At 43.1% G+C, this 15,272-nt stretch overlaps 1 long non-coding RNA gene across 1 annotated transcript in view; it reads right to left on the bottom strand.

Moving 5' to 3' along the window:
* Positions 1-15,272, bottom strand: part of LOC309619975 — a 37,530-nt gene that overhangs the window by 17,362 nt on the left and 4,896 nt on the right. The gene's annotated exons all lie outside the window — the stretch shown is intronic.

Genomic DNA, 15,272 nt, shown 5'->3' with positions numbered 1-15,272 from the left:
ATCCCAAGAGTCCCCACAAAGAAGGTCATTTCAGGCACCATGCAAGGGCAATATTTTTTTTTCCTAACACCTCAGCCCAATTCAAGCCTGACACCATCATGAGACATTTGCCCAGCTGGATTAGATCTCCTGGTTTTTACTTATTGCAACACTTCATACCCCAATAATAATTCCATCTGATCATTGGTTGACAAAATGTTTTCACATATATCGTTTAAGCCTCAAAACATTTCTGCGAAAGACGTCTCATTCCTAATGTTTCCAAGGAATAAACAATTTAAACCCTTGAACTTGGAAAATGTAATTATTTTCCAATTTAGTATTCTCATCATACAACTTGGCTTACAGCAAATAATATTCATTTAATCATAAAAAAAAAGTTGGGATGACTCTTCACTTCTCTTTGTGACAAACACACCTCAGACTTTATTTAATAAAGGGTACCTAGAGTAAAACAAAGCAAAACAAAAGCCACCTTTTTTTTTTTTTCAAACCACGGCGACAACATTATAATTACTAATGCAAATACACACACACACACACACACACACACACACACACACACACTCCTTTCCTTGCAAAGAATGTGCTCCTATTAGCTGGAAAACTTCTGATTATATATAATTATATAGTAATTAGGCTTGTAATGGCACTTTTATCATGCGTTGGGTTAGATGGTTAGCATAATTATGGCAACCGTTTCGATCTGTATTAAAACCGTGTAATTGTTTGGCGGGGCTGGGTGAGACAGAACAGAGCTGATGCTCCCTGGAAAACGTAGATGCTAAATAAATCCTCCCCCGCGTCCATTGAAAGTTCACTTCAAACATGGTTGTTTCAGAAAAAGCAACTGTTTAAAAAGCATTGAAATGTAGCTCAGAGTCGCCTTTCCTGGTAAAGCATAGAATGAGAAAGAACCAAATTGGCAGATGCAAAAGAGTTTTGCATGAGTATTTTTAATGTTTGGTTGGTTGGAAAAAGGCGAACTGTCAATATTTCAGAGGTTTGACTTGATTGAAGGTTATTTGAAGAAAGCCTGCATTATTCATGTATTTTATTCTTTAACAGAAAGGGAATGTTTCAGATACACTTTGTGTTCCCTTGTTAGGAAATACATTGAAAATCATGAGTGTGGTGGGTAGAATCCTAAGATGGGCCCAGTTGTGGGTTCAGTGGGTCCAAAATGTATGTCTACCCAGAACCTGCAAATAGGAATTCGTTTGGAAATAGGGTCTCTCTGCAGACGTGATGAAATGAAGGGTCTGAGATGAGGTCCTCCTGGATGAGGGTGGCCTTACATCCAATGACGGGGTCCTTCTAAGACACAGAAGGGGAGAGACACAGACCCAGAGGAGAAGCCCCGTGAAGACAGAGGCAGAGACGGGAGGGACGCGGCCACGAGCCCAGGGACGGCTGGAGCCCCCAGAAGCTGGAAGAGGCGGGAAGGACCCTCCCTGGAGCCTCTGGAGGGAGCACGGCCCTGGGACACCTTGACCTCTGACGTCAGGTCCCCAGGACTGACAGAGGATAAATTTCTGTTGTTTTAAGGCATCTGGTTCTGGTCATTTGTGAAGGCAGCCCTAGGACATCTCATACCGTGGCACCCCTGGCCTCTAATTATAACAATCAAAAACACCTGCAGGCATTGCCAATGGTCCCCCCAGGAGGCAGGATGACCCCTGGTTGAGACGCCCGACTCTAAGCCTACAACAGTCCAGGTTTGAGTCCAACAGAAATGAGCTCCACCTTTTCTGCCAAGAAGCAGAAGCCTCACTGAGTCCCTCTGGCCTGGACAGCATCCCCTGCCCTCACGCGAGCTGACCCGAGGAAGGAATGAGACTCTGCGTGACCCCAGGACTTGGTGTCCAGCCCACGGCCAACACCGGGGAGGGGTGGGTGCGCTCCAGCGTCTTCCAGACTGTCAGGTGTTTCGCCCATCCCATATCCAACCCCAGGATGCTGCTCCAGAAGAAGGGCCCCATCCGCCGCAGGGATTCAGGTGGTGAAGCTTGGGGGTCTCCGTGAAGAAGCAGCCTTCTCCTCTTAGCCTGGCGCGTGCTTGGGAATCTCCCAGAAGGCGCGTTCAACACAGCTGCACCCCCAGAGCTTTCCGTCCATCGCATCTGGGATGCACCCCAGATTCTGCAGGTCCAAAAAGTCCCCAGGTGATGCAGCCCTGCTGGTCCTGGCTGGCTTTGAGGACCATTGATTATCGGAAGAGGGAAGTTCTGTGTGGGATTCATCACTGAAAGGAATGTGCAGTCTTTCAGCGAGAAACCAAAGCTGAAGCCAGGACGTGGAAACAACCTAAGTGTCCATCAAGAGATGAATGGATAAAGAAGATGTGGCACATGTATACAATGGGACACTACTCAGCCATAAAAAAGAAACGAAACTGAGTTATTTGTAGTGAGGTGGATGGACCTAGAGTCTGTCATACAGAGTGAAGTAAGTCAGAAAGAGAAAAACAAATACCGTATGCTAACACATATATATGGAATCTAAAAAAAAAAATGGTTCTGAAGAACCTAGGGGCAGGGCAGGAATAAAGACGCAGATGTTGAGAATGGACTTGAGGACACGGGGAGGGGGAAGGGTAAGCTGAGACGAAGTCCCAGCCCCCTGATTTCCAGGGAGAGGAGAGGGGCTGGAGGTTGAATCAATCATCAATGGCCAATGAGTTCATCAGCCGTGCTTAAATAGTGAAGCCTCCCTAAAGACCCAGAAGGATGGAATTCAGAGAGCTTCCAAGTTGGGAAGCAAGATCACTTCCACGTGACATGATGCCAGACCCCAAACTCCACAGGGACAGAAGCTCCTTTGTTTGGGACCTCTCCATCTGGCTGTGAATGTGTACCTTTTAATATCCTTTGTCACAAACCAGTACTCTAGAGAATAAACGGGTTTCCTGAATTCTGTGAACCACTCTAGCAAATTAATAGAATCCCAGAAGGAGGTGGTGGGAAACTTCCATTTATAGGTGGTCGCTCAAAAACACAGGTGACACCCGGGATTTGGCATTGGCATCTGAAGTGGAGGAAGTCTTGCGGGACTTGAGCCCTTCACCTGTGGGGTCCGACCTTTTCTCCAGGTAGATGTGTCGGAATTGAGTTGTAGGACACCCAGCTGGTGTGCAAGCATTGATGTGGGGAACCCTCCCCCAACACACACATACACCTTGGAATTGGTACTAGAATCATTTTTATTGCACAGGAACTATTCCTGCACCATTGTATTGGGTTCAAACATGTTACTGGCCAATGCATCAGTAACAGGTGACCAAAGTGTGGGCTATAAATGCGGCAGCCTCGTTTGTTTAATCTTCTTAGCTCCCATTCTCTGCCAGAGGAGTAGGACACCCCAAGTATCCGCTGCCCCTTGGCCTGCACCCCAGCATGAAGACACGTGGGGAAGATAGTCACCCAACCAGAAACTTGGGATCCAGCCGAGCAGAACCCAAGTCAGTCCCGCTAAGATCAGTGTTTACGATTTCCAGTTCGTTTGTGTATCGGCCTCATGTCTCGAGTCGTGATTCACAACCCGGGGGTTATTTTGCCTCCCCAGGGACACTTGGCAATGTCTGGAGACATTTTGGCTGTGACAGCTATAGGGGAGGGGGAGCTCCTGGCACGTGTTGGGTGGAGACCAGAGAAGCTGCTCCACAGCCCACAGAGCGCAGGACGCCCCTCATCACAGAGTCACGCAGCCCCAAACGTCAGTGGCACTGAGGCTAGAAGACAGTGATTTCCCACACAGTAAAATGAGTGTCCTTTGTGGGGAAGTGAACCACGTGCAATTTCTGTGTGCTCACGTCTCGTCTCTTGAGTAACTGCTGTGTTTTAGATCTTCTTCTCCAGAGATAAAATGTTTGTGCAATTTTCTCCATCGCTTGCCAGAGGACAAAGACAACATTTGAATCATAAAACGCCTTTCAAATGGACCGTACAAAAAAATACTTAAAATTTTAATTCTTAAGGATGTACACTTTAGACTTTTTTTTTTTTTTTTGGCTTGATTCGTTTGAAGCATGTTATTCCACTCCAATATCCAAACCGTATTTTAGGAAGTGCATTTGGGTTTGCAAATGTGTTTTTGTAATACGGATAAGTGCCTCTGGAATAGAGCTCACGATGGTATTTCTCTAGCTAAAAAAAAACCAGAAGATCAGACCTCTTATTAGAATCAGAGGGTATTTCAGAAGCGATTGAAGGAACACGGCAGTCCCAGAAATCTCGGGAAAATTGAGAGGATGAAAGCTAAACTCAGCATTAAAACTACAACGTGTTTCAATTCCATCTTAAATCAAGGAAGGAGTATTCATTCTACCTGCTGATTCTATGCTTAGGAAAACACACCTCACCCGTGGCTTCGTAAAAGTTTACTTAAATAGTACACACGTAACGATAGATTGTTTTATATGTTTTAAATCCTTTATTACAATAATCAACATAACTTATGTCTGAGTCTTCTTCCTTTTAAAAACTATGTTTAAACAAAACGTTAAATGAATATAGGCGGCGACATCTCTTTGTTCATAGAAGTTGGGGGTGCTTTTTTCATTTGGGTTTTTTTTTTTTTGGTCCGGGTGTTAAAAGGACCTCCAGGTCAATAAAAGACAGATGAGTGAGATTCCTGACCCCAGATTTTCCCGTCTGAGTCACTGAGATAAGCAATAACGTTTGGAAGAGTGCGGTCTGCTGACGTAAACCCTCTCAACCCCCAGGAACTGGACAGACTCTCCCAGTGAAGTCTGATTAGACAGACAAGATCAAAATTCCACGGGATGAGCACAGTTTTTCCCCTCTAAGCCCAAACTGCGCAATTTAAAACAAACACACACGAGCAAAAGAATATGGATGTGTCCACAGATGCCTTAGGGGTGATCAGCTCAAACATTTAAAAATACCTAAAATTTCAGCATCAGCGTCTAAATATTTTCTTAAGAGTAATCATTACCTGGCTTCAACCTAATTTTAAGCTGTTCTTTTTTTTTTAAATGGTATTTTAGCCTTTATTTATTTTATTTTTTTTTGATGTGGACCATTTTTAAAGTCTTTATTGAATTTGTCACACCATTGCTGCTGCTTTATGTTTTGTTTTTTTGGCCCCGAGGCATGTGGGATCTTAGCTCCCTGACCAGGGATTGAATCTGCACCCCCTGCATTGGAAGGCAAAGTCTTAACCACTGGACAGCCAGGGAAGTCCCTAAGCTGTTCTTTTATACAAAGTAATTTCACCACTGAGGCAAGATTTGTTGGGAAGGAGTTGTTACGTCGGAAAGAGGACTCTTTAGATTTTGAAGCTGCAATTTCCAGAGAAAAGCTGCATTTGGTGATGCTTTCTCAAAGATGCGTTCTAGTTTTTGCACTAGCCTGGTGACATTTTAGGGAATTAAGGAAATGAGCTTAAGAGAGCTTTAGAAGTATCAAGCTAATGTTTCTTCAACTTCTCTGAGAAAGCTTTGCAAATGCGAGTAATTCCCACATATGCAGTGTTGGGATTATGCTACCCAAGTAGCTGCAAACAAAAATAGGTCTAAAAAAAAAAAGCTCCTTATGCTTATAGAGCCTTTACAACTTAAAAAAATACAAACGCAACAGTTTGTTTGTTTGTTTGTTTTGGTCACTGTGATTTTCCGCATTGGATTTCTTGCTGCACTGTTTTCTATACAAATATCATTTCAGCTTCCCTGAATGGAGTTTCTTTCAAACTGGAGAGTTTCACAAAGCATGTGGAACTTGCTTCCCCCAACGCTGTCATGATAAATTGCTTGAGTATTATTGTCATGGAACAGATACCAGGAAAGTAGCTAAGTTTGTAGAATTATTATTTAAGATTAAATGGAGACTGGGCTTCCCTGGTGGTGCAAGTGGTTAAGAGTCCGCCTGCCAATGCAGGGGACAGGGGTTCGAGCCCTGGTCCGGGAAGATCCCACATGCCGCGGAGCAGCTAAGCCCATGCACCACAACTACTGAGCCTGTGCTCTAGAGCCCGCGAGCCACAACTACTGAAGCCCGCGCGCCTAGAGCCCGTGCTCCACAACAAGAGAAGCCACTGCAATGAGAAGCCGCGCACCATAACGAAGACCCAACACAACCAAAAATAAGAACAAATAAATTAATTAATTTAAAAAAAAAGATTAAATGGAGACAAATCAATTTTAGGGGTGTTTTCTTTAAATGAAAATTGTAGCCAAATGAAAAACAAATTTGGGCCTATCTATCTATCTATCTATCTAATTTGTCTATTATATAATAAATGATACATAATTTCTTTTTTTTTTGAAGTGATATATTTATAAGTTTATTAATTAAGACTGATTGCAATAGTTAAAATTAGAGACAAAGTATACATAAATGGGTGATAATATATTTATGGTACATCAAGACAATGGAATATTATTCTCTTTAAAAAGCAGGACAATCAAAAGGAATGAGGAGACTCTTTATGGACTAATACGGAATGATACTAAGTAAAAAGTGGTTGTTCAGCTATGCTGTCATTGATGTAAATAAGGTTCATAATCCTTCAACTGAAATTCTAAAACTTATAAGTTTCTGAAAACAGAACTTTTTTTCATAAATAATTGGGTTGCAAAACTTGAACTGAACTTGCAAGGGGATATTTATAACTTAGTCATATGTTTCAGTAAAAAATATTAATGTCTGATACATAATTTCTATCTATCTGTCCACCTATCCATCTAGCATCTATCTATCTACCTCTCTATCTACCTAAACCTATATATACACACCCACATACAAAAATTATCTCTATCATCTGGGTTGAATAGCAACTCTACATTGTGCTAAGACAGTGATTCCCGACCACAGACAATGCCCTCCTTCTCCAGAGAGTCAATGTCTGCAGACATTTTTGGTTGTCACCGTTGGGGACGAGGACATGGTCCTGGCATGGGGTGAGTGGAGACCAGGGAAGCTGCTCCACACCCCACAGTGCCCAGGACGGCTCCACTACAGCAGAGAATTATCTGGTCCAAATATCCACAGTGCCAGGGAAGAAAAACCCTGGGCTATAGATTAGGAAATATTCAGCAGGGCCCGTTAAATGTGCACACCAGGGAAGGGTACCCACAGAGTGATGGACAGAACAACACAAACGCTGTAGAAGGATCTGATTAGTGTCTATCTCACCTGGCATCTCTGGTCCTCTGTACCAGGTGGCATGCCCTATACATGGAGTTGAACATAACTCGAGGTACCACCTATTCTAGAAGAGAAATAAAATAGAAAGTCCCTAAACAATCTTTAATGAATTTTCCAATAAATTATGTATTTTTTTTAAAGTGTCTTTTTTGGTGGTGGTGGTGGATGAGCCAGGGCTTTCTGGGGTTTGTTTTTAAATTGAAATATAGTTGATATACGTACACAATATTATATGTCTCAGGGGTACAACATGGTGATTCACAATTTTTCCAGATTAAACTCCATTATAGGTTATTACAAGATAATGGCTCTATTCCCTGTGCTGTACAATATACCCTTGTATCTTTTTTATTTTATACGTAATACTTTGTGTCTTTTAATCCCCTCCCCCATCTTGTCCCTCCCCCCTTCCCTCTCCCCACTGGTAACTGCTAGTTTCTTCTCTGTATCTGTGAGTCCGCTTCTTTTTTTTGCTATATTCACTAGTTTGCTTTGTTTTTTAGATTCCACATATAAATGAGATCCTACAGTATCTGTCTTTCTCTGCCTGACTTGTTCCGCTGAGCGTAATATCTTCCAGGTCCATCCACGTTGTTGCAAATGGCAAAAGTTTGTTGTTTTTTTATGGCGGCATAAAAATGTTAAAGAACCTCTCCGGAACCCCTCCAACCTCAGAGCATGCCTTGTTTACACACCAGGGTTTAGTAAAACACTCAGATGGCTTTTGACTGCAAACTGAAGCAGGAAGTGTTAGAGGTGGGGCTGGGGCTTGGTGGCCAAAGTGGTTTGAGAAGTCGAGAAGATGGTATCAAGAAAAGGGTATAAAAAAAAAAAAGGGGGGGTGTCAGATGAAGATTCTTGCTTCACTGCTCTGTGGCAGCCGATCCGGTGCGTGTCAGAGTGCAGCCACTGAACTTCAAACGAATGACATCACCTTTTCCCACTGTCCCCGCAAAACAAGCACCTTAAAGATGGCGCAGCCGATTGCATTCTCCAGAGGTGACCTGACATCTCCCATCCACAGGTTCTTATCTTGCCTCTCCCCCAAGAAGTGGAGCCTAAATTCCTTCCCCTTGCATCCGAAATAAACTTACTATGTCTCACATGTCTTAGCTCCCTAGAGCTGCCAAAACAATGCACCACTGATTGGGTGATGCATTGGGGCTTCACCCAATCGTCCTGCGATTGGGGCTTAAACATCAGACACGCATCTCTCCCTGTCCTGGAGGCTGAAATCTGAGATCCAGGTGTGGGCAGGGCTGGTTCCTCCTGAGGCCTCTCTCCTGGGAGTGTAGACGGCCGTCTCCTCCCTGTGTCCTCACAGGTTCATCCCTCTCTGCGCGTCTGTGTCCTGATCTCCACTTCTTATAAGGACACCAGTCCTATGGGATCAGGACCCACCCTAATGACCTCATTGTACGTTAGTTCCCTCTTTAAAGACCCCATCTCCAAATCAGTCACTTTCGGAGGTCCTGGGGGTCAGGGCTTCAACATATGGATTTTGAAGGCACGCACTTCAGTCCCTGTCACCACAGAATGGGGGTGGAAGGGACACTTCGAAGACGAGGTTAGGAAAGCCCTTGTAGCTTCCTCCCATTTCTCCAGGAATGCTCTCTGGTGGAAACCAGCCCCAGGGCTGGGAGGAAACCCAAGCCCCATGGACGTGGTCCTGCGGACAGCCCCAGCGGAACCCAGCTTCAAGTCACCCCTCTTCAGCTCTCTTATCTGATGACCTCTGCGTGCTCATTCCAAAATAGCACCCCATCCACCTAAATATGCGACTGACCTCATCCCATTTAAAGAAAACCATGAAGTAAACCTGAAAATTGGGAAGAGAGAGGGCAGCAAGTCGTACTATTTCATTCATATTCATTATGGAGGAGGGGGCCAGAAATCCAGTTTGTCTCTGAGATAACTGCATTCAGCTCTTTCCGAGATTCCATTTCCCGGCGGCCTTTATTTTACTTTTGACAAGCTGGTGTCGCACCAGGTGTAGCCTTGAGAGAAGCAGCTCCCTCTGGTCCCACAAAGCTCTGATGCGTAGGCTCTACCTGCGGGCGTCCCGGCTCACACGGCAGGAACTCACAAGAACCAACACCCAGCCTGCAACTGCAAAAGCCTGCAGCCATCTCACACCCCCGACTCGGGAAATAATAACATGCCCCTCTTAGGAACACTGGCAACTAGTATGAAGGATACTGTGTCTGCCCTCTGTGTCTTGGTCTCACTGCTCCTTGCAAAATTCTGGAAAGATCTTTGAGAGCAAGAAAATCGGTAGCAATAGCTCCAAAAGGAGGTCAGAGTTTTGAAGCTGTCATTCTTTTTTTTTTAATTTAAATTTTAATTTTTTTGATTGAAGTATAGTTGCTGAACTTACAGGTGTACAATATAGTGATTCACAATTTTTATAGGTTGTACTCCATTTACAGGTATTGTAAGATATTAGCTATGTTCCCTGAGCTGTATAATGTATCCTTGTAGCTTTTTTTTTTAAAAACATCTTCATTGGAGTATAATTGCTTTATAATGGTGTGTTAGTTTCTGCTGTATAACAAAGTGAATCAGCTATACATATACATACATCCCCATACCTCCTCCCTCTTGCGTCTCCCTCCCACCCTCCCTATCCCACCCCTCTAGGTGGACACAAAGCACCGAGCTGATCTCCCTGTGCTATGCGGCTGCTTCCCACTAGCTATCTATTTTCTTGTAGCTTATTTTATACCTAATAGTTTGTACCTCTTACTCCCCTCCCCCTATACTGCCCCTCCTCCCCTCCCCGCTGGTAACCAGTAATGCATTCTCTATATCCGTGAGTCTGCTTCTTTTTTGTTATATTCACTAGTTTGTTATGTTTTTTAGATTCCACATATAAGTGATAACATACAGTATTTCTCTTTCTCTGTCTGACTTATTTCACTTAGTATGATCATCTCTAGGTCCATCCATGTTGTTACAAATAGCATTATTTTATTCTTTTTTATGGCTGAGTAATATTGCATTGTATATATGTACTACATCTTCTTTATCCATTCCTCTGTCTGATGGACATTTAGGTTGCTTGTCCTGGCTATTGTAGATAGTGTACAATAGTGTAATAGCCATGTCCTGGCTATTGTAGATAGTGCTGCAATGAACATTGGGGTGCATGTATCTTTTCCAATTAGTTTTCGTTTTTTCTGGATATATGCCCAGGAGTGGGATTGCTGGATCACATGGTAGCTCTATTTTCAGTTTTTTAAGGAACCTCCATACTGTTCTCCATAGTAGCTGCACCAATTTACAATCCCACCAACAGTGCACGAGGGTTCCCGTTTCTCCACATCCTCACCAATTGAAGCCATCATTCTGTGGCAAGTGCACAGTTTATCTTGGGTGGGCTGGACTGTGGAACATTCCTGCACCATCAGTCTGGGATGTGACACATTGACAGATCCCCCGCCGGTACAACCTTGTCATTTGGCAAAGAGGAAGGCAACCTGCCAACTGGCTAAAGGTAGACAGATATATCCATATTTTTGGGGTTTTTCTGCAAAAGGCGACAAATGGGAGCGTCTACAGAAACAGACCCTCCACAGTAGGATCTCCAGTTCATCAAATTCTCACGGGGATCTAAAATAAGACAAGCTGATGTGTTGGTTTTCTGGGGTTGCTGTAACAAATTACCCCAAACTGGGGGGACTTAGGACAACAGAAATGTATCCTCTCACAGTTCTGGAGACCAGAAGTCTGAGTTGAAGGTGTGGGCAGGGCTGGTTCCTTCTGGAGGCTCTGAGGTAGAAGCTGTCCCATCCCCTCTCCCAGCTGCTGGTGGTCCTGGGCTTGTAGATGCATTACCTCCAATCTCTACCTCCTTCTAAGCAATGCTTTCTCTTCTTTGTGTTTCCTTTTCATGTAGGGACATGTGTCCATGCATCACTGGATTTAAGGCTCACCTGGTTCATCCAGGCTGATCTCATTTCAAGATCCTTAGTCACATCCACAAAGACTCTTCTTCCAAATAACGTCCCATTAATGGATTGTAAGGGGACATATCTTTTTTGGGGGGAGGGGGAAGGGGGCCACCACTGAACCCAGTACCTGGTCCATGAAAGACAACCTCTAAGCTTCTTGGCCATTGGCTTTTTAAAAATATGGTGGAATCTCAACATTTTGGCCAAAGATTGTGGAATCCCCTACCAGGAATTCACATTTATCCAGATACCTTCAGATTCCTTAATGATCACACGGTAGAAATACTAGACTAATTGACATTTTCAAATCCTAAAATTTAGACCCACAGACTCCAGCCTAAATGGCTTCACGGTCTGTATTAAAATGCCCCACAGAAGGCTGGGCCCATTGAGGGATCAATTTTTCCCAAAACTATACAGTTTCATCCATTGAACACTCTGTTGTGAATCTTTTGAAATTTTTTTTTTTATTGAACTATAGTTGATTTACAGTCCTGTGTTAATTTCTGCTATACAGCAAAGCGACTCAGTTATACATATATATACATTCTTTTTTATATTCTTTTCCATTATGTTTTATCCCAGGATATTGAATATAGTTTCTTCTGGAAATCTGAAACTCTTTGTACTGTCTCTAGACAAGCCCACACCTACTCCCCCCCCCTTTTAAAAGCTAAAGCGCTGTGTCTGATATTCAGTGAACTCCAGTTCTGTGTGTGTCCACACAGCAGATTAAATTTGTTTCTAAATTGTTCTTAGTTCTGTGTCCCTCAAAGATTTCACACCACAGAACATTCCTATCCCATGAAGGTCTTTTTGTATTTAACCTCAAGCTTATCTGTCACACTTGTATCATCTTTCTTTTTGCCCGAGAGGGCAGCCGTGAATTCAGCAAAATTCAAAACAAGTGATACCAAACCCTTGTTTTCGTATAAAGTTCCACTGTTCATTATACAAACACACGGTTGTGTTGTTGTTCTTGGTGGTGGTAACCCCACATATACCCCATGTATGCATGGTGGATACTACCTGTTGTGCCTTTTATCCTGTGGACAGGTGTTTGATGTTAAGCCCAGGCATGAGGTGATGGTGGCATCGTTGCTTTCTGGAGATGGGTGGAATCTCTCTGCTCTTTCAAGGTTATGGGATGGGATGTTTTAGGGCTCCTTTTGGATTTGTCCAGTATCGCCTGTTTCTATTCAAGTCTATCCACGTTTTCTAAAACTGTTCCGAACGGCACTTCTTTTTTTCCCCTTTACTTATGTACTTTTAAATTGAAGTATTGTTGATTTACAATGTTTTAGTTTCAGATGGACAGCAAAGCAGTTCAATTATATATATATGTGTGTGTGTGTGTGTATATATATATATATTCTTTTTCAGATTCTTTTCCATTATAGATTATTACAAGATATTGAGTACAGAGCCCTGTGTTGTACAGTGGGTCCTTGTTGCTTATCTATTTTATATATCTGCTAATCCCAAACTCCTAATTTATCCCTCCCACCCCCTTTTCCCTAATTCGAAAAGATACATGCAGCCAAGTAAATAAAAATAAATTAATTTTTAAAAAAAGATCTTAGGGAAAAACCTGAACAAACTTTTTGGCCAACCCAATATAAATTATATATACATGGGCTTCCCTGGTGGCGCAGTGGTTGAGAATCTGCCTGCCGATGCAGGGGACACGGGTTTGAGCCCTGGTCTGGGAAGATCCCACATGCCACGGAGCGACTAGGCCCGTGAGCCACAACTGCTGAGCCTGCGCGTCTGGAGCCTGTGCTCCGCAACAAGAGAGGCCGTGATGGTGAGAGGCCCGCGCACCGCGATGAAGAGTGGCCCCCGCTTGCTGCAACTAGAGAAAGCCCTCGCACAGAAACGAAGACCCAACACAGCCAAAAATAAATAAATAAAGTAAAAAAAAATTATATATACACTATGTAAAACATGTACATTATGCAGATTATACAAATGTATTTATTATGACTATCGTAGTTTAATATCCATATTCTCATCTAATGCTCCAGGGCTTTATTGTTGCACATGCCTTTTGACACGTGAAGAATTTATTTCCGCGTCAAGAGTAGACAAAGAGGCCTGCTTTATTTACATGTAAGTCACCCTGCGGTTTTCTGAATAACGTTTACTGGGTGACCCACGTTCTTTGCCCTGTTAAAACGGCATGTGCATTCTGGAGTCCTGTGAAATGCATTTCTCAATCTCTTTCTTTCCTCTGCAGTAGGAAACTATTTTTTAAAATCCTGGCTTTATCATGAGAAAAGCTAGTTTGCCACCTCATTCCCAGTCTTAGTTTTCAGGATTTTAGAGCCCCGTCTCTAAAATCACATGCGTCCTTCCAGATAAAGTTCACTTTGCCCAGTTCCCACCATGCCTCGGAGGGGACAGTGCTGTGATACTTTGTGATGCTGGCCTGAATCCTCCATTAAGAAAGAATTCCAGCCACATATGCCTTCCTCCAAGATCAGGGCGTGTGTTTCTACTTATAGTCACATCCTCCTTATGTCCTTCACGAGTTTTCAACTTTCCTCTTCCTACCGATAAGTACTGATGACCAACTACAGCAATCTGTCTCTCCGATAAGAATTAATAAATATTTTCTTACGTCCCTCCTGGAAGTTAAGATAAACTACAGAACCACAGTTTCTAGGCGAGCCCTAAGATAACTCTCAATCTGTATCTCCTGTGAAATCTCCTGTGTGTTCTGAGGTCTCTGTCCTTATGAAAAAAAAATTGCAACACAACATTAGAAGAATCTTGGTAAAGATTCTCCTAATCCAGACACAACCTTTTGGGACATTTTCCTCCCTTTATGGGGCGGGGGAGGCGTCATCTTGTTATTTAATGAAGATCAGAGTGTGTTACAAAATTTGGATGACTGCCTATGATACTTAAAATTTGGTCATAATGCTCCCATTCTGAAGAGTTTGAAAATCCCCTTTCATAAACAGACCAGTATACAGTCCCATATTTCTGGGTGTTGAAAGTATGTCTATTTATTTCTCTATAATAAAAACTGCCTTGAATCATTGGTGTCATTGTCAGATCGTGTCACTAAAACAGAATATCACTGACTGGCGGCTTAAACAGCAGAAATTTATGGTCTCCAGTCCTGGAGGCTGGAATCTGAGATCCAGGTGTGGGCAGGGCTGGTTCCTCCTGAGGCCTCTCTCCTGGGCGTGTAGACGGCCGTCTTCTCCCTGTGTCCTCACAGGGTCGTCCCTCTGTGTGTGTCTGTGTCCTGATCTCTTCTTATAAGGACACCAGTCCTACGGGATCAAGACCCACCCTTGTGACCTCATTGTACCCTCATCCCCTCTTTAAAGACCCCATCTCCAAATCCAGCCACATTTTCTGAGGTCCTGGGGGTTGGGACTTCTACATTTGAACTTGTGTGAGATTGCGGAGCACAATTCATCCCATAATCATGGGTAACTCTGATCATGAGGCTTTTGATATTTTCCAAATTTAATTCTGAAAAGTACATTTCTAGACATAGAATGACTGCACCAAAACATATGATCATTTCGTAGCATTACAACCAAAAATGTATAAGAATTCCCTCATTAGCATGGAACATTTCACCTATATGACGTCAGGTGGATTTAAAAAAAAAAAAAAAGAAAGAAAAAAGCCATCACATTTGTTCTCAGTCCAGTCTCTTTGATTATTAGTTATTTTAAAGATTTTTTGTTTCCTCCCTGTGTGAATGACCCGTAGCTATGCCCTTTTTTGGGTTAATTGTCTGTTAATGCCCATTGAACATATGTCAGTTTGGCTCATGTACTTTTCTTAGGCACGTTGCATTCTTGTTGTAAATGTGTTTGTATTTTGTTTATAATTCCATAATGTTCTTACATTTTTAGGTTGTCAGATCTGTTTATCTGTTTACCCCTGTGATTCCGTCTCTATCAAGTTGAGGAGGTCCTCCTGTGACCATCCCGGGATTGGAAAACTGGCTCCACTATCATCTTCTAATCTTGTTGTTTTATTTTATTTGGCCATGCCACACGGCTTGGGGGATCTTAGCTCCCCGACCGGGGATTGAACCTGTGCCCTCTGCAGTGGAAGCACAAACTCCTAACCACTGGACCACCAGGGAAGTCCCTAGTCTTGTTGTTTTAAGTTTGTTTTC

Source organism: Balaenoptera borealis (genome assembly GCF_965194805.1).
Source record: "Balaenoptera borealis genome assembly, chromosome: X".
Classification (NCBI taxonomy): Eukaryota; Metazoa; Chordata; class Mammalia; order Artiodactyla; family Balaenopteridae; genus Balaenoptera; species Balaenoptera borealis.
Note: the sequence above shows the minus strand (reverse complement) of the source record. Positions and strands in the feature narration are given on the sequence as shown.